This window comes from Rattus norvegicus, chromosome 16 (genome assembly GCF_036323735.1).
Source record: "Rattus norvegicus strain BN/NHsdMcwi chromosome 16, GRCr8, whole genome shotgun sequence".
NCBI classification, from domain to species: Eukaryota; Metazoa; Chordata; class Mammalia; order Rodentia; family Muridae; genus Rattus; species Rattus norvegicus.
Genome location: NC_086034.1, coordinates 87,373,597 through 87,393,564, shown reverse-complemented (window position 1 = coordinate 87,393,564; position 19,968 = coordinate 87,373,597). Strand labels below are relative to the sequence as shown.

The 19,968-nt window shown below is 46.0% G+C and overlaps 1 long non-coding RNA gene across 1 annotated transcript; it reads right to left on the bottom strand.

Moving 5' to 3' along the window:
* Positions 1 to 9,895: 9,895 nt before the first annotated feature.
* LOC134482559 (uncharacterized) lies at positions 9,896 to 11,135 on the bottom strand. The gene is made up of 2 exons (XR_010058801.1): positions 10,686 to 11,135; positions 9,896 to 10,170 (listed from the first exon to the last, which is right to left on the bottom strand). It is a non-coding gene; the product is annotated as an uncharacterized LOC134482559 (long non-coding RNA).
* Between the last annotated feature and the right edge of the window lie 8,833 nt (positions 11,136 to 19,968).

Genomic DNA, 19,968 nt, shown 5'->3' with positions numbered 1-19,968 from the left:
AGAAAAAGCAAAACTACTCTTTGAGAAGATGGGTGTGTACAAGCTAAACAGTATGTCTGTGAACAGCCATTTCCCTCACAACCTTGAGAGAAGGGATTAACCTAGCCAGCACCACCATGTTGGACTTCGGGTCTTCAGAACCCCAGGGAGGCTGAAGCCCTCCAAGTCTATGTTACTCTGTTTGCACAGCCCTAGAAAACAAACAGCCTAGGCTTCATGTCTTCTCTCTGTCTTTCATGAGAATGCTTCTCATTGATTTGGGAGTCACCCAGGTATTCCAGAATCTTCTCATCTCAAGGGATGTAATTACTTCTGCCTAGACCATTCTTCTACTTAAGGTCTTCCCCATAGGTTGGAAAACAGGCCCCTTTTTTAGAGGGCCACCATTCAACCTATCTCTCCCACTACGTTCTACCAATTGTTCAACCTAATCTCCGTCATAGCTCCATGCAGTCTCCAGCTATAGAAAATGAACTGGATTCTGACCCCAGGGTGGCGGCAGGGCTCGGATGACATTATTAATATTCATGGCCTTCAGGCCCCAGCCTGCCCTCCACCCGTGCTTTGAGTTAAACATGATTTAAAAACATCTACAGAGAAAGCTCTCACTTCAGGCTATGAGAACTGCCACACAAGGTTTACCCACGAGCCTGAAGAAGAGAACTAAGCTCCCAATTTCTTTCACAAAATACCAGCTGCAGAAGAAACGGGATCTGCTTTGAAATGACAGCTTTACATTCTAGCATTGCGCCTGTCTTCACAACAAGGATGCTCACTTCTAATATTTAACTTACAGCTGGTAAGGGAAAATAGCTTTGAACTATTTTCAAGGAGGGTGCCAAATACTTAAAGATTCAAAGGCAGAGAAAATTGTCGTTTTTCTCAGCAGATTTGCTCTTCCTGCTTTATTGTCTAGTTTCTTCACACTTGAACAAAGATGTTAAAAAAAAAACACTAAGTTGTATGTGTGTTAGTGTTTGTGTGTTGTGCGTATTTTGTGTGTGCTGTGTGTTTGTGTTGTGGTGTTGTGTTTCTGTGTATGTTTGTGTGTTTGTGTGTGGGGGATGGTTGTGTGTTGTATCTGTGTTGTGTGTGTGTTATGTTCATGTTTATGTGTGTGTGGGTTATGTTTGGTACATGTATGTTTGTGTGTGAGTTGTGTGTGTTTGGTGTGTATGTATGTGTGGGGTGTGTGTGTGCATACACACATGTGTGTTTACTTGTTTTCTGGAAAGTTCTCCTTTCCCACCATTTATATTAAAATCTCAAGCCAGAACCGGTGCGTATGATCTTCAGTTTGACCATCTTGGCCATCCATCTCGTGTACAGATAGGAATTAAACAGGATGTCAAGGCTTAGCTCTCCTTACCTCCTTCACAAAATACCACAAAGTTCAGAAAAACAAAAACAAACAAGCAAACAAAAACCCAAAAGAATATCTCTAGAGCACTGAACAGACTTCTTCCCCACGTCAGCTATGCCATTTGGACATAGCTCTTCATGTCTCTGTCTCCTCGTCACAAAGGGAAGCAGAATCGTGTTCATCTCATGGACTCCCATGAGAGCTACACACGATCTGTGGTCAGCTCACACAGCACTGGCTACAGTCAGAGTCTCCCCTTCTCCTCCCCTGTCTTCTTCTCTTCCTTTCTCTAGAGGTTCCTCTGTTTTGTTCTTCTATTGAGATTGTTTTGTCGTTGTTGGCAAACAAACCCTCCAAAGCTGTTTTGAATTCTAGGACAATCCTTGCCGCTTAGCTTTCGGCTTTTGTGATTTTTTACAAGTCAGCCCCTTTTCTTAAGATTCTGTCTTCTCAGTTTTCTTCGCTGGCATCTTTCTGGTTTACTAACTCTGAGATGTGCTTTGGGGTAACTTTGTATGTAAACAATGGGCAGTTGGAGTTGTTGGGTATCCGTTTCACAGGAGGTGGGGGAAGGCACAGGAAGGGTGTAAAGAACCAGTGATACCTTCTAGTCTCTAATTTTCAGAGCCACACCCTTCTGTATCAGACCATGTGAGCCTGTGGTGAACCCCTCTGTCGTGGAGTTTAGTTCACCTTTCCACTCTGGATGGAAAGCTGGGAGCAGAGCGATGAGGGCTGTGCTCTTCCCGGGTCACAGTGGGGTGGATGCTACAGCATGGCAGGAGGCACCACTGAGCCCCAGTCTTCCAGCAGGGTGTGATGAATCCCAGGGTTGGTCACTGATCTGAAGATGGGGAGGGCTGTTCACAAGCATGTCTCCTCTGTGCATTCTGACCTTGAAGTAGGCATGACAAGAAGTTGAGGTTCTCCCCCAGAAATCTCTGGGTGCCACACTACTCCCAGGGACCCTGATGTAACCACAAGTCAGGTTAATTCTGTGACAAGATAACCCAAATCACAACATTAGCAGGTCTATGCCCCAGCTTCTGCTGCTATTGAGCATCTCTGGAAGTCCTTACTTTCCAACTGTGTTACCCCAGTGGCCCAGGTTCTATGTCTGTGGTAGTGTGGTGTCTATGCATTGTGTCTGTCTTCAGATGGAGGGCTTTTCTGTGTGAGACGTTTGGGTCCTCTCCAATTTTATCCTTTTATTTATGATTGAGGTACAGGGTGCTACTTGCCTTTTATGAGGCTGACATCTTCAGCCCTTGGCCTCTGCAGGTCTTTCACCCATTAATGTTCTTGCTCCACTCCAAGATGCTTCCTGGCATGTCCTCCATGACTACCCCCTGTGGGAAGCAACTCCACAGTGCACTGAAATATGCACAATTCGTCCAGCTTCCTGTCTCTGTCACAAGCCGTTTATTTTGCAGAACCCTTGATGTAGGAAACAGTGTTCGTTTTCCTTCCACACTCTCTTGGTTGGTTAATAAAGTCCCACTGGCTTTAAATCAGATCCAATAAAACTGTGCATGTATCAATAGACTCCCCATGGCAAAGCAGAAGAAACACTGTCATTGACATCACAGGACAGTGCAGCTTGAGGGACCACTGAAGGAACTCTCTGTTCGAAATCATGGCATTCATGCCACAGGGCCTTGGAATTCTTTGAACAGTCAGCATTCATCATGCTTAGTCTCTTGGCTGCCAGCAGATCTTAGACAACTGGATGAAGAAGGTTTGGGAAAGAATAACTCAGATAGTATCCTAAGAGAAGGGCTATCCCTGGACAGTGATTCAATCCATCAAGTGGGAGCACCCTATTAATGCCATATCACCTGTGTGTGCTCCACAACTGTGAGAAGTCATCAGGTCTCTGTGCACCCCATTCTCTTCCCCCTTTGGCTGCCTTTGGAGACCCCCATGGGCTGCTCCTGAAGGTAAAAATTCTAGTCAAGAGCTCAGATCTGCACGGATCACTGGACATCTACAAAGTCCATCAGGAAAACCCAGGAGGGCAGGGTGAGTTCAGACCCATCCACATGGCTGTTCTTCTTCCAGCCTTCCTCACAGACTATGTTTTACAAGACTGCCAGAAACAGAGATGCTAACAACAGGTGTTCTATTCCCAAGCAGAGCGAGATGACATCTTTGTTTTACTCTTCTTTGTGTAACTCAAGGATACATCATGACTTACTGATTGGAGCACAGAACAGAATTTGTTTCTTTATATAAAGCGTTCTCCCTATGAACCCCCTCTCGTCTAAGGATACTGCCCAGGCACTCTGCCATTGTTTCCTTTCTTAATCCTGATACTTTGTTGCCCATGCCTGTTTGCTACAACAAACCAAATTCACAGTACTATTTCCTCCAATCTCTCTTCTCACTAACCCCCTTCACAGAAAGCTGGCTATTTTAACATTTTAGTATGTGCAGCAAATCTAGGTAGTTTGCAAATTAGAATTTTGTATGAAAGCATTTATAGCTATTTTCCTTTTAAACTGCTGCATTTTTGGTAGCTCAGAATATTCTATTTCTTCAACAAATGTATGAATTAAAAATGGATTTACTCTCATTCTAATGCTTTGCTTGCTCCTAAATTAGCAGTTTTAAAACGCTGTTCTTATAGACAAAGGCATAGTTTCTCTCTTCTGTTGTATTCTCATGTGGCCACAACCTTTGCTGTATTGTGACAGGGCTAAATTAAGTCTCCAGCTTTTAGTTTAAGTCACGTTGCCCATGCCACATGTTACAGAGCCCACCTTAAAGTTGCTCTTTTCTTTCATGGCAATTTACACTGCATGAAAAAATATCCCACTAAAATTTAATATTTCCATAATAACAGCCAGGTTTTATTTATTTATTCTCATTTTCCATGTTTTGTTAGCATGCAAAATAGTGTGGTTTTATTTTGACATTTCCAAGCATACGTCTTTGTACCTTGCTTGTGTTTAGTCTCCTTCCAGACTTCCCTCCCCATCACTCGCTTTCCTTTCCTCCCCCAAATGGTCTCCATCTACCCCCACACCCACGCCAGGTTTTAAAATTGTGTTTTGACTTAACCCAAAAGCTGACATATAAACTTCTATGTGTCATCATCTCTCTCAGACATGACCATTATGGCATCTAACAAGGTAAAGGGAACATATGTTTTGAGACAGCAACTAAGCTAAACGTGTTGGGCCTGCAGACCCAGGCCTGAGGAGGTTGTTCCTGCGCAGCGATGTGGGACGCCGCCTCTTGCCTTCATTCTTCTGCTGGTTCTTGGCCTCCTCAGAGATATTCAGAGTCACCGGATGGCTTTTAATTCCTTCCTTCTATTCCTTCCCTCCTTCCGTTCTCCATTTCCTCCTTCCTCCTCCATCCTCTTCCTCTTCCTCCTCCTCTCCTGTTTCTTTTGACCTGGTCTCAAGTAGGACAGGTTGGCCTCAAACTTGCCAAGGATGATCTTGAACTTCTGGTCCTCCTGTCTCCGCTTCCTGAGTTCTGCGATTACAGGTGTATCACCTCACCCACTCCCTACAGAGGTAGACCCAGCCAGTTGTGGGTGGTACTCTCCCTGGGCCGGTGGTTTGGGTGTAAATGGACATTGGCTGAGCACTAGCCAGTTCCCACCTACGTTCTGCCCTGCTTTGTCTCAGTGATGGCCCGTGACACGGAAGTGTAAGCTACATAAACCCCTCCCCCAAAGCTGCTCTCGGCCATGGTCTTCGTCATAGCCACAGAAAGCAAACCACACCTTACATGCAGTCTAGGCTAGTCTCGAGTTTACCATACTTCTGCTTCCCTCCTGGGTATCGGGATTATAGGCACCCAAGACCTGGCTCTCCACGCAGCTCTCAGAAGAGACCAACCTCATGCACACTTTGAGCGGATACGGCCAGAATACGTCTCTGCTGTGTGCGCCACCTGGTTCGCTGGTTTGTGAATGTTCCAGTGAATGACCATTTGAGAGATGGGCTGCATCAAAACTGGCATGGGAATCGAGCTGCCTATCGTTCACCAGTGCTCTGTAACTGAATAGGATATGCTAGACACCAATATTTATACCATTCTGTGAGTAAACAGATGATGTGGTTTGCTGTGATAATGATGCAGTGGACAAGGCAGTCCTCTTGATACTTAGTAGATAAGCTGAGAGAACACTACAATTACTCTGCTAAGGGGACATAGCATTGAACTGACTCCCAATGACCTATGGTTACGCCCAAAGGTTAGTGTGTGTCTCACCAGAGAACTTCTTTCTTCACCAAATGGCAGTTTGCATAGAGAATCCCAGCTGGTCAAGGTGCAGAGAATGAGAGACTGTGGAGTTCTTGGCTCCGTGGGACATCCACATCAGACCCCCTTCTCCCAAGACCCAGGGATCATCACTGATGGAAGTGGGGAGGACTGTAGGAGGCAGAGGTTGGTAAAAGACCACAGGGACAGCTGTACATATGAACTCATGGTGCTCTGATGGCATGCCCAAGACCTGTGTAAGTTCAACCGAGACAAAATCCTGGCAGGGAGAGGGGAGAGGGCAGGAAGCCACTCCCCTGGATAAGGAGCTATTGGTATTTGGTGGCTGCTAGGGAAGGGAGAGTTGGATTTCTTTAGTGTGTGACTCCTCTCAGGTCCACCTTTATCCAGTGGACGACCATATATACCTAAGAGTCTGGGGGCTGTCTTGGTTGGACTAAATGAAGACAAAAAGTTGGGTAGGTAGAGAAGGGAGGGTGGGCCTCAGAGGATTTTGGGGGAGGGGAATGTGATAGAAGTATGCTGTATAAAATTCTCAATGAATTAATAAAAAATGCAGTAAGCATGTCGTGGAAAAGACACAAGCAATCTAGCATTCAGATGAACGGAAAGCAATCTTTAAGGAGGAGCCGTAGGGACACGCAAAAAGGACGAACATTCAGCCGCATCAAAGGTTTTTCAAAAATCAAAGTTCTGCCAGCTGTGCAACTTAACCGTATTCCTCGGCCATTTGTGTTTTGCCAAGTAGGAACTTGCGGAGCCAAACCCCTGCACACCTGCGTTCAGTTAAAAGGCCTGCTCTCTTTTCATGGTATTTACTCAACGGCATACCTCACCGTGTGCGATTTTAATTGTTAACAGTTTGACCCTCTGCTGATTTTCATTACAAACCACATAGTTTCTTCAGACACTTCTCCTTTAAAAAGCATAGAGATGGGTGGTGAGGTGAAGCTTAGAGTCACACTGTGAAGATCACTCCCCTTGGCATTTAAAAGACGTAATTGCATGCGCGTTCAGTGAGCAGTTCAGTGGCACAGAAGATGGAGGGGAGAGCTCTCCCTTTCGCCCTCCTCACACTCTTCCTTCTGAAGCAGCAACATTCCGCCTCTTCCAAAAATGCTCCAGGTGAAGCTTATTTACTTAATTTTTTAACTCGAGATTTTAGAGACTTGTATACACAGTTTCCTAAGACGATGGCGAAAGCAGATGAGGACGGTATGCGGACAGAAGGAAACTACACAGAACCCTGGAGCGACCAACCCTAGATCCTTATGATGCTACCCCATGGGCTTTAAATGGTTTCAGGCTGAGATGGGAAGGTCTTCACATTTCCCTTCAAAATTAGGAAATACCGTATTTTATCTAACCTCAGAAGCCATTTCAGACTTTGAAGTTTGTGTGGGGGGAAAAAAAAATCTTAAAATCATTTGTCCTGAAGTTATGCTGCCATGATGCCTTAAGGCAATGCATAGAAGTGCAGGTGTGCATTTGTGAACTTAAAAACTCAGGGTAAGTCCTGGGGAGACGGCACGGTAGGTAAGAGCTCTTGCATGCAAGCATTAGGATCTCTGTCTGTCTGTCTGTCTGTCTGTCTGTCTCTCTCTCTCTCTCTCTCACGCACGTGCGAACACACACACACACACACACACACACACCACAAACCTTGCTCTAATTGTGGGAATCAGGCATCAATACTGTGGGAGGTGGAGACGGGGCCTTGCTTTGCCTTGCTGGCGAGACCACTAGCCTAGATCCAGACTCAGAGAGATTCTGTCTAAAGGGAATAGTGTGGAAAACTATAGAACAAGACACTGATGTTCTCCTCTGGCCTCTGTGTGCCACTGTGTGACTCGCACAGCTGAGTCCTGGAAGCATGACTAGATGGTTAGGGATTGGAGAAAGCACAGACACACAGACACATGTATAGAGTAGCCAGATGAGGTAGGCTGAGCATGCACAGACACTGAGATACCAACTATACAACCATCTGGAACTTCAACCTGTTTGCTACGTTCAGACAGGGAGGGAGGGGCTAGCGGTAGGAGGTCTTTGTGGGGGATCAATCTCAGGCTGTAAAAGTGGAAGAAGGGAGCAGCCGTTGCTCGGTTTTGCATACACTGATCACTTGTGGATAAATACTAATACTTACCCGCACTGTCAACATTTGAACTTGGCCCAGAGGAAAGCTTTGTCATCCTCTGAGCCTCACCAAGATATCCATGAAGGCTTTGCAGTGCCATGAGTCTCAGGCATTTGTCTCAGGCCATGCCCATGACAGCAACACAGATTCACTGAGGATATCGTCTGCTCGTTACACGTTTGCTTAAGGCTTCCTCTGCTCCCCACAGTGAGCAGATGAGCACGTGTACCTACACACACTCTCATACACATCATGCATGAACACCGCAGACACATATCACAAACGAAATATTTAGTGTAGGGTAGTGTTAGTTACAAGGAGGAGATCACGCAAAATAATTTTAAAGGGATTTCATACATTCATGCAAGGTGTTTTGACTACATGAATGCCTATCCTTCCCCCTAACTCATTTCAGATCCAACACTCATTCCCTTACCCATCCTAACTTCCTGTCCCCTCTCTCTTTTTAACCCAGGAGGGCACTTTGTGCTACCCACCTATTCATGGGTGTGAGGTCATCTACTTGAGCTTGGTTAACTACTAGTGCCCGCACTCTTAAAGAAAACTCATTCTCCCTTCCCCATAAGCCATTAACTCTCGATAACTTCTCTTGATAGGGGTAGGGGCTGTGTTGCCTGGTTTGATCTAGTGTAGGTCTTCTCTTATGCATCTTCCCTGCGGTCTCCAGAAAATGCTGTTTTGTCTCACTCCTTCCCAACCCGTGGCTCTTACTGTCTTTCTGCCCCATCTTCTGGGATGGTCCCTGAGCCTCGTGGATGGGGTCTGATCTAGATACCCTCTTTGTGGACACGTATTCTGTACACTCTGGCCAGTTGTGAGTTTCGGTGCTAGTCATTGTCTACTGTATAAAGAAACTTCTCTGATGAGACCCAGGAGCTGCATTGATCCACAGATAGCCCAAATCCTTAACTTGGGTAGTTAATTCAAAATATTCCCACAGGAAGACCATCTTGGAAGAGATGACAGAAAAATTATAAGAGCCAGAGGTGGGAGGGGCAGAGAGACTTGAGCAAAACTGACTTCTGGACTCTCAAGGCTACAGCTCTTACAGACTCACGGCTGCCGTGTCTGACACACAAGCACTTCCCAGGATCAGGTCAACCAACATGGGAGCATGGGATGGAAAAATGTTCATGAGTGCCCACCCTAAACTGAGGAGCTATGGTTAGCTAATGACTGTAGGAAAGGGGGAGTCTGTTCCCTTTCGTGGTAAGTCAGACACGCTACAGTGGATGGCCCCACACAGAAGTAAACAAACAGTATAAATTGGAGTTGATGGACTATTAAGTTAAAGAAAAAAGACACAAGCATTTTGGTGGCAGAAGTAGACATAGGAGGAGCCAGGGAAAGGCTTTGGGGTAGATATGATCAAAATACTATGAAATTCCCAATTAAGAAAAATGTTTATTACAAGGTGTATTATCTGCTCAATATTATATTAGAACGTCTACAACAACAACAACAATAACAACAAAATAACCAGAAAAAAGGAAATATTACATAATAATTAAAATTGTCTGCAAAGAGTATTTAATGACCTATCTCGTGATAGTCTTTTGAAATAAAGCAAAAGTGGGTCATGAATTATGTGTGAAGAATGTTCTTCACTTGGAAGGAACATGGGAGGGAAAACTAGAATAAATTACTCCTAGTAATAATCTTTTGAGATGTAAGATATGTTTTTTTTTTCAAATTTTCTAGGCACAAAATGGAATGGTGGTGTTAGATGAAATGTACAGGAAGCTGTAGGTTTGGACTGAGTGTTAAGCCTCATCAGATCAAAACAAAATGGAACCTTGCATACAAGCCACATGTCACCAAACCAAGTAAATAAATAAATAAATAAATGAATAAATAAATAAATAAAATCAAGGCATGTCTGTGACATCTGAGAAATCAGAAGAGCTCATACCCCATCCCCAGGCGGGTTCCCTTTTCATCCTCCTTTGAGATGGGGACTGTGGCTCCGTGGTGGTCGGGAACACTTGCTGTTCTTGTAGAGAACTGAACTTCCCAGCAGCACCCACACTGGGTGGCTTGGAACCCCTTGTAACTCTAGCTCCAGAGGATCCGACAGCTTCTTCTGGTCTCCTTGGACCTCCTATGTGTGACTATACACGCACACAGACATACACATAATTTTTTTTTAATCTATAAAAAGAGAGTGACTTTAAAATGGTGTGTCTGCTCTTGGTTCTTCATTTCTGAGTTCATCGGCTGTTTCCTGTGTTTCCCCACATGGTACTTGCACTACCCGAGCTTCGGAGCCATGTTCTCTCGAGCTGCCCTGGTTCTCAGGGTGGCCTCGTCCCAGATTTACTAAACTCTGTGGAAGCTGGGGGGGTTACCCTGAGTAGAGAGCATGACCCTAGCTCGCCTAAGATGCCTCCTTCTGTCTCCAGCCCTGAAGAAGAAGAAGAAAAGACAGCTCTGAGAGAACCCAAACATACATGCAGTTTACCATGTCGGAAATTTTCCCTTATCAGTATTTAGCACCAGGATTTTGTTAAACGCATGTTTAACTTTAAGATTTCTTTAGCAACATTTCTTCTAGAGAGCCCGTGGGCCATCGGTAACCATGGCAGCAACGCACCAGTCCCACCCGTCAGGGTGGAAGAAGGCACTGTTGGTCCCCGGCTGGTCACGAGGAGAGAAATAGAGTTGCCAAGCATAAAATAGTTAAATGACAGCATAAAAATTCAGGTCAGCTGCTAATATATCAAGCTGTTTTTCTGAAATACCGAATCTTTAATTCAAATCTTAAGCGCTAATAAAAGTGGTCATGAATTGCCTACCTCACCCACATCTCTTCAGAATTCAATCACTATCGGCAATCCCCGGGGAATGGAGAATGAAATAAAGAAGCACATTTCCCCGAGTTTAAGAGATTCAATAGACACGGAAGAGAACATCACTTACTTGTGTATGCATAGACTAGGAATAAGCAGGAGATCGGAGGATCAAAAGCTTCAGGCTGTGATGAGGGAGAAAGCCTCCTGGTTAGCCAGGGGTGAGGGAGCTGCACCCTGTCAGAGGGCTTTAAATGCACAGGGCGAGCACAAATCAAAACTTCAGCACGTATACCTAAGCATGAATCCTAAACATAGCTTCGCTCTTCCCGACTGACCCTTTCTCTGCCACCCATTAGAAAGCCGCCATGTTGGATTTCCTCATGCTCTTACGAGAGGTCAGGGAAGACCGTGGTTTTCTGTGCTTTTTCTCAGCGATCATGCGCAAGTCCACAAGAGAAGGAGAAGGCGCAGTGACTAGCTGAGGGATGCCCACCAAACAGACTTGTTTCTCTCTCTCTCTTTTTCTTTTTGTTGTTTCGTTCTTTATGTTCTGGCTTTTGGGAAGGACTTGCGTTTATGTTACGCCATATTTTTAGATGTTTATAAGTGGGCCAGTGGTACTGGAGAGTGATATATAGAACCCTGACGAGTACAAGGTAAGAGAGACCCAGCATCGAAAATAGAGTGAGAACAAACACACAAACAACCCACCAACCAACACAAAACCAGGGCAGAAGAGATACCTCAGATGTCAAGAACACTGGCTGCTCCTTCAGAGGACCCAGACTTAGTTCTCGGCACCCCACATCGTGGCTCACAGGTATCTGTGACTCAAGTTTCAGGGATCTAATGCTTCTTCTGGCCTTCCTGGGCACCAGGCATGTGAGTGGTGTGTAGACGTTCATACAGGCAAAACTCAAGGAGTAAAAATAAAAAGTAGAAAAGAAGACAGCAAACAGCCAAACGCATCAAAAACCAAAACGAAGCTGTTCTCTGTTGCTTTAGAACAGCAGCAGACCCTACAGCTCTAGTGTTTATTATTCTGACTAAATACAAATTTGACTTTGAAGTTATGGTTTGTTATCGATTTCAAATGACCTTTATTAAAATGGCGTTCAAATAAATCACTTGGTTTTAAAAACAATTTCCAAAAGTGTGTGTGTATACCCATGCACATGTGTATGCCGTGCCTTGTGTATAGAGGTCATAGGACAACTTGTGGAGTCAGCTTTCAATTTGCTCCATGTGGATTCTGGGCATTGAACTCATTGCTCATTGGTTTGGTGGTAGGGCCTTTGGCTAGGGAGCCATCTTTGAGAGCCCCGTTGTTATTTCTAACAGTGTGTGATAACTCTGCATGCACCTTTTGCTTTCACATGCTGTTTGATTTTTTCCCCCTTCATATTCTCACATGGCTTTTACTTCCAGCCTTATTTTGCAAGTGGGAGAAACTGAATGCCCAGCGAGCTCACCCCAAGTCATCTGCTCTGAGGATGCAGAAGCCCTCACAATTATCTTGCCCTCACTGTGTCCATTAAGCTGGCTCACAATGAGAGAGATGTGGAGCAGGAGCCCCAGAGACGAGGGAAGGAAGTGTCTCCATGGCTGTGCTCGTTTTTGGTCAGATTCAGGGGAAGTAGAAGAGTGGGGCACTGAGGTCCAGATGCTTTGCCTTGCTTGGAGCCCACTGAGGCTTTCGTGGCAGGAATAGGACACAGTTAGAGCAGTGCAACATGGGGGACGGGCAGACTTGAGCATTCCCTCTGCGTTTTGAGCCCTGCACATTCCTTCTCTGTCCCTTCCGAGGTCCCCTTGTCTTTGCCACTTGGTTGACAGGCTGACATCTGAAAGCTCACTGTGTTGTGGGACACTGCCTCCTGCCCCCTCTCCCTCTACATTTGTTTCTGGTTGTCTTACCACCCAAGATCAGACTTCATTACTTCATTCCCGGAAACTCTAATACTACCTAACTAGTTCTTGTTTTTAGACTTTTTTTTTCTACTTGAATTCAGCCTGAACCCATAACACCATCTAATTAATTTTCTTGAGACACTTTGATCATGTAACCACTCTGACCTCAAAATGTTAGGAACCCATCTGGCCTGTTGGACACAGCAAATCCCTTCAGCACCACAAGGCACTCACGGTGGTGATGGTCCTGGACTAACTCTGTAGAAACATTTTAACATTTTCGCTCCCAAATGTTTTTGTTCATACTCTTCAAGGCAGTAAGAGAAATATCTCCTTTCTTCTCTGCCAAGCCAGTCATCCCAAATCTAAAGGCTTAAACGAATCTTTACCATCAAGATGTGCCACCCCACTCAGGCACTTAATGATCTGGCTGGGGGACTCTCTTCTCCTTCCTCTCCAACCACACCGAGAGACGCTTAAGACAGAGGATGCAGGTGAGGGTACAGGATGGGAGACAGGAACAACATGGCTGCCTGTTGTGTGAGTGACTGTGAGGACAAGTGCTTCTGTGGTTTTAATGGATAAGGAGGCTGGCGAAATTCCAGAACCAATTTGAAGTTACAGAAAATAAAGGTAAGGACAGGAACAGTAGGGTCTGCTGTCAGGCAATGAACTGTCTTAGCTGACACAGCTGCTGTTGTTGGAGGAGCCACATCTTTAAGAGTGTTGTGATCCCTGCCCCCATTGCCACCCCAGCGGAAGAATTACTTTGAAGTCTGAACATTCAGGAAGTCCTTTCAAACATGGAAGGCTCAAAGCTGGAAACATACCTCTTGTAGGTTCATAACATTTCTACTTGGGCCGTTTTCCCACCAGGTCCAAGAGACATGGCCATTTCAGCGCATACCATTGTTCGAAGAACTTTTAGTGGGGATTTGTCTTTTGATCGAACCTCACAGTTCCCCCTTATCGTTAGTGACATTTTACAACACACACGTATCACATGCCATGTCAGCCACAGTCTGCCTCTGGCACCATAAGTCCTGGAGTCATGCCTTATAATTTTAAAGTTTCTGAACCATATATAATATCAAGGACATGGCGTTTGTAACTAAACAATATACGGGAAGAAACTCATGGTAATGGCATTTGGCTGGAGTTGAAAGCTTAGCTTTTAATGTTTCTAAAGATCTGAAAGAAACTTGGTTTTTGTTTTCTCCGAGGGTCCTTCACAGTTAACTGCATAATGCCCAATTAGGAATCTTAGAAGAATTAAGGGTTGAGAAAACCCAGCCTCTATTGGAATCTTTGATTCTGCGGACCATACTTTCCCCAAACCAGTTTTTACACAAGCAAACTCCCTGTGGGATAGAGTTGATTGTCATAACTTTTGAGTTTGCCTTGCAAAACCACAGACCCATTACAGCAAACGCTGCAGTTTAAAAGTCTACCATTGCAGCTGATTTTGTTCATTACTTGATCAGGAGAGAGAGAGAAAAAAAAATCCCACAAACTTTTTTTCCTTCTTGTTCATGTTTTAAGCGAACTGAGATTTTAATATTTATTTTCTAACTTCGTAGCATGTTAAGCATGTTGTTTTTCTTTTTCAAGGGTGGGGGGGAGTCAGAAATCATGAAAATATTTTGATCTAAAAAGCGGAAGGAAAGTACAGTTATCACTCGCCCGCGTGTGAGCAGCGAATACAAGAGAAGCCTTGTTTAGTCTCACGGCTCTGTGGTCAGGGTATGACAGGCGACCCTGCCAGCCACAGAGACAAATTTGCCAGAGCTGCAGGTGTCACGCTCATATTGGAAGGTGCAAGTCGTTTGTCATGCATCTGGTTTTGCAGAAATACTGGGGCCGTAGGAATTTATAAACACAGTTTCCCTTAATTTGTGGAAGACATTATACAGATAGCATTTTTTTCCTCAGGCCTAAGTCAGGAATCGGGCTTGTTTTCCTCTGGGGTAGGGGGCAGTGGGACGGTGTTGCTCTCAGTTTAGTGAGAGGAGTTATGGAAGTTACAGGATGATTCACAGACTCTGTTACTGAATTTCATTGCCCTGCACCAGTGTCTCCCAGCTCAGTACTGGAGAGGCCCTGTAGCTCTGGACGGTTCGGGAGCTGGCCTGTTCGTAGTCTGCTTCTTCCGGTAAGAAGCCAACACCACTTCCTTCTTTGTCTTCTCCACCTGTTGTCATGTTAGAAAACACCCCTGGATCTTTAAGAATATTCCTTATGGGGTGGGGTGGAGGAGCGAGGAAAGAAACCATTTTGTGCTGGTTAATTTTTTGTGTCTTAACTTGTCATGAAGTAGAGTCACCTGAGAAGAGGGAGTCCAGACATTTCCTCCATCAGACTGGCCCAAAGGCGTGTCTGTGTGGCATTTCCTTGGTTACGAATTGATCTCGGAGGGTTCAACCCACTGTGGGCGGTGCCATCCCTAGGCAGGTGGGACTGAGCTTGGGGTAATGAGCCAGCCCAGGGAAACAAGCCAGTAAGCATCATTCCTCCTGATCTCAGCTCCATCTATGCCTTGAACTCCTGCCGTGGCCTCCCTCAGTGACTGTGATGTAGAAACATAAGTCAAATAAAACCTTCCTCAGCCCACCCGCGGCTGCTTTCCGTATGCGGCAGAGGCACAAACCGGAATACTCCAAATTGAAGACGACTGTTGTAGATTTGCTTTGTATTTGGGGCCGTTCACCCCACACACATCCTAGACGTTAAAGGAGAGCAGCATTTCCCAGGGACAAGGGTCAGGCCTCGTTCCAAGGAGAGCAGGTGTGGTGACTTGCATAAAAGGAAGCAGCGAGCCCTTCAGAACGCCCTGGCAACCATGGCTACACCTGGGGCCAATCTCAAGGAGTCTTTTATGAGACTTTAGAGCGAATGTTCAGAAGAGTTGCATTTCATAAAAGTTCCCCGCTTACCTTCGGGGCAGTGCCCACTTCTGCTTTAGTTGTAAAAGTCGCTGTTAGCTCTTTTTTTCTCACTGGTGAAATAACCTGACTTACGCTCAAGGCGTTTGGTTGGGGACCATATGGTCCACTGTTTAGGGAAAGGCATGCCGCTGGCGTGTGAACTCATGACATGCGAGCTGGGGGTGAAGCTTCTTCTATTTTGGGGATACTGGGAAAAAGAGGGATCTCTGGTTGAAATGTGGTCTGGTTATAACCCAAGAAATCTATTTAAGGCAAGGGAGGCCCCTCCACTTAAGTTCTCCAAATGCCCCCCCCCCCAAACGTGGCCAGCAGGGGACCACGTTTCTATTAAATACAAGTTCACAAGGAATATTTCAGATCTAAACCATAGAAGTAACTATAAAACACACACACACACACACACAATGTATATGCTAGAGAACTTAGTGTGTGTGTGTGTGCGCGTGTAGATTCTTTTCTCTGTGGCAGACATCACTAATCAATCATTGTGCTACCTTTCGCTGAGCTAAAGGTCAAGTGTCAGAATTTTGGGGGGTGGGGAGGGCATTGGATTCTGGTCATGGCCTCAGCAGGGTGTTAGAATTAGGGCTTCAGTGGAAACCTGTGTGTCACCCTTTCTTTGAAAGCACTGCCACTTTATTAAAGGACAAGTTATTTAAAGGACAGTGGTAGCTAGGGATGGTAGGTTATTTGAATTATAGTGGGGGGGGATGCACTAAAGTCGAGTAAAATATATATCCATAAACCAAAGAAGGTGTCTGGCAAAACTTCATGTTTTCATAAATTATTTATCTTATTGATTTTTATAAGAAGGACGGTTGCAGGTGCTAAAAACTCCATTATTTTCATGGGGTACCTACTTCACCTGTATGGCCTGCTTCTCTTATTGCTGTGGCTACCGCAGAAATGACTTAAAGGATGAAGGCTGTGCCTGTGACATCAGTGTCAGGTCCTCTCGAGGTCGGATAAGTATTAGCTTCCACGAGAGACTCTGTGGGTGTCAAGCGGTGACTGGAGATTAAGGACCTTCAGGCAGAAGGAGCCGCAGCCTGTGTGCGTTCGCGCGTGCCGTGCGCAGCCAGAAGGACGGAAAGAAAGAGACCATTGAAAACAGGGTGCGCTCTGCTGCCCCTGCTGGTGGTGAGGAGAGAGATACTTTGTGTAGGTCGGGCTTGAGCCACTGAATCAAGAAAGAAGTCGGAGAACTCACTCTAGGCACCCTTTGCTAAGAAAGCATCTCCTTCCCGGGGTGAACGCTCACTCATTTTTTTTTTTTTGGGCGGGGAGGGGGAGAGGCCAAGATCTTCTCTTTCAAGTCCAGGGAGCACAGAACTTGGCACACATTATCAAAAGGTGGGAACGAAACTACCAGGGTCAGTTTCTTTTAGGAGCCTAGCAACTACATATTCCATTCTGCGGGTAGGAACCAGCCATCTGTTGTGGACCCTAATTTAGACTCCTCCCATACCCACAGGAGATTGATACATACTGAAGTTGGAAAGTGCCGGTCTAGGCTTTACATGTCTGGCTTTTGGTACACTTTCCGGGTGTTAGTGTGCAGTGAGTTGGGGTGGGAGGTGTTTCAGTTTTTGCACGTGCTCGTGGTTTGTAAATGCGGCCCACAATCAAAGACGGCAATGTCTAGAAGGCAAAAATCTAAATTGCACTCTAATCCAGGTGCTCTGGCCTTGTGGGCCAAACCATTCCTGGGACTCGATAGGAGGCGCTGGACTGATATAAGAACACCTGTCTTGGGGGTGGGGGTGGTTGTAAAGGAACCGCAGTGGATATCTGGGGAAGATCAAACCAAGGACAGGCTGGGGACAGCGCTGGGGACAGTGCATGCTTCTTTGGACTCTAGATGCTTGCCTGCCATCCCCTCCCCGGGATCCTGACATCCCAGGAGCGTGGTGGTTTTCAGCAGTTGATCACAGTGTAATACTTTCAGTTCTATTCCAGAGTCAGGATATGTCCAAGGAATGCGTGTGTGTTGGGAATAGGGGCAGTCTCCGGGCCTGGGGATGGGACAGGAGGAGTTTCTTGGCTTGACTGGTTTCTTAACGCTAGCACGCTTTCACCCGCTGGGAGAGTTTCATGAGGTCCTCTTGTCCCCGAATATCTTTGACTCGCCTTATTCAGTGGCCTGCGTCCAGAGTGGGATCTGATTATTTCGAGAACTTAGACAGTACCTATGCAAGAAGGAAGCCAAACAGGTACCAAGGCTGCTGGGGTGGCCTCTCTCTGGAGGTGACTCCCTGGGTAGCTGAGATGTATTGAGACCAAGACTTTGAAAGGACTCCTGAGAAGGAAGGGCTGGGAAGCTACTCTCTTGTGTAGGCCATGCTCACAGGTACACGACAAGGGGCATTGCCAATAAGGACCTTGGAGTTCAGTGGTGTCAGGAAAAAAAGGCGAATGCAAGAACGCTGTGGACCTCCAGAGCCGAGGAGGGGAGAGGGGACCCAAGACTGGAGAGAAGGCGCCTGCTTTCCAGCTTTATTGGCCACCTCCGCCCCAGCCTCTGCCAACCACCGAGCGGTTGGGAGGGGGAGGAGGTGGTCACCATGCCATTGTGGTTCCTGAGTCAGCCGGAGCCCATTGCCGCCGGGGAGCCAGACTCCGTGAAATGTTAATTATCTGTTAGAAAAAACAGTATATTTTATACAACGTTGAAAACAAAACAAAAAAAATCTAATTCCTGAGCAGGCCCTGCTATTTGACTCACTCAATGTACATTTATTTATGCCCCATAAAAGGTACACGGGAAGCCATGCAGTGGTCTTTTTTAAAAGGCGATAACGTGTTCTTTACACTAAACCGTAACACCTACGCACACAGTGATTGAGTTTTAGTCAGAAAGGTACCCAAAGTGACATTTCCTCCCACTAATTTCACATTGCCTGTGTAGTTCTGGGGAGTAACATTACTCTTCAGCAGAAAAAAAAATGTTCTATCCCGTCCTGGCAACGCCACATGGCGCTTGTATTCCCGTCAGTTGTTTTATCAGCTCAACTTCCCCCATTTCTTTCTGGGATAACTTTTTCTCTGATGCTAGTTTGCATTTTATGGAGTGTGGAGTCATGGCTATTTCCTTGTCCTGGTCCCATTAACTTCCTGGTACTATTGTTTGAAGCCTCCAGACCCTGATGTATAATCCAACTGTTTCCCCACTGTGTGGGAAGAGAAAGCCGTTGGCCTAGGTCTTGAACAACCCAAGCTCTCCTTTCCCATGTAGGTGCTGGCAAGACTTTCTGGAGTGCAGCTCACACTGGTTGTATATGGGGGAGTGTGTACGATGTGTCTGGTCACTGGGTTGGAGTCTGCTGAGGGCATGACTTCTGAGTTAAGTCAAAAACTCTGAAAAGAAGATCTCAGCAGTATTTCTTGGTGGGTTTCTTCAACTTTTTGCACTGGGTTATGTTTTTTTTTTTTTCCCTGCTGTTTTCAAGTTCTTTATTCTACACCCCCTCTCCCTGCCAAGGAAACCATTTCTCTCTTTCTCTCTCTTTGTTGTTGTTGCTGGTCTTCTTCTTGTTCTTCTTGTTCTTGTTCTTCTTGTTCTTCTTGTTCTTGTTCTTCTTGTTCTTGTTCTTGTTCTTCTTGTTCTTCTTGTTCTTCTTGTTCTTCTTGTTCTTCTTGTTCTTGTTCTTCTTCTTCTTCTTCTTCTTCTTCTTCTTCTTCTTCTTCTTCTTCTTCTTCTTCTTCTTCTTCTTCTTCTTCTCCTTCTCCTCTCCCTCTCCCTCCTCTTCCTCCTCCTCCTCTCCCTCTCCCTCCTCTTCCTCTCCCTCCTCTTCCTCTTCCTCCTCCTCCTCTCCCTCTCCCTCCTCTTCCTCCTCCTCTTCCTCTCCCTCCTCTTCCTCTCCCTCCTCTTCCTCTTCCTCCCCCTCCTCTCCCTCTCCCTCCTCTTCCTCCTCCTCCTCTTCCTTGTCCTCCTCTCCCTCTCCCTCCTCCTCTTCCTCCTCCTCCTCTTCCTCTTCCTCCTCCTCCTCTTCCTCTTCCTCCTCCTCCTCTCCCTCCTCTTCTCTCCCTCCTCTCCCTCTCCCTCCTCCTCTTCCTCCTCCTCCTCTTCCTCTTCCTCCTCCTCCTCTCCCTCCTCTTCTCTCCCTCCTCTTCCTCTCCCTCCTCTTCCTCTCCCTCCTCCTCCTCTCCCTCCTCCTCCTCTCCCTCTCCCTCCTCTTCCTCTCCCTCCTCTTCCTCTCCCTCCTCCTCCTTCACTGTATTGTAATGAACTCACATGTAACAGTGCTCATAGCTAGATGAGTGTAGCCAGTGCAGATAAAGAGAGGCGGGACTTGTACATGATAATACTTTTTCTAATTTCAACCCTGTCACAGTTGTTACTGTTTTCCTCCTCCTCTTCCTTCCTTCCCTCTCCCCCTCCTCCTCCTTTTCCTCTTCCTCCTCCTCCCTGTCTTCTTCTTTATGGTGAATACGTTCTTAAAATGCCACTGCCAGTGTATGTATAAAGCCCGAGGCTCATTGGCTTCAGAATGCAGAGTCCTAGGCTGGGCAAGCACTTTCTTGGATGGTGCCTGTTTCATGAGACAAGTTGAC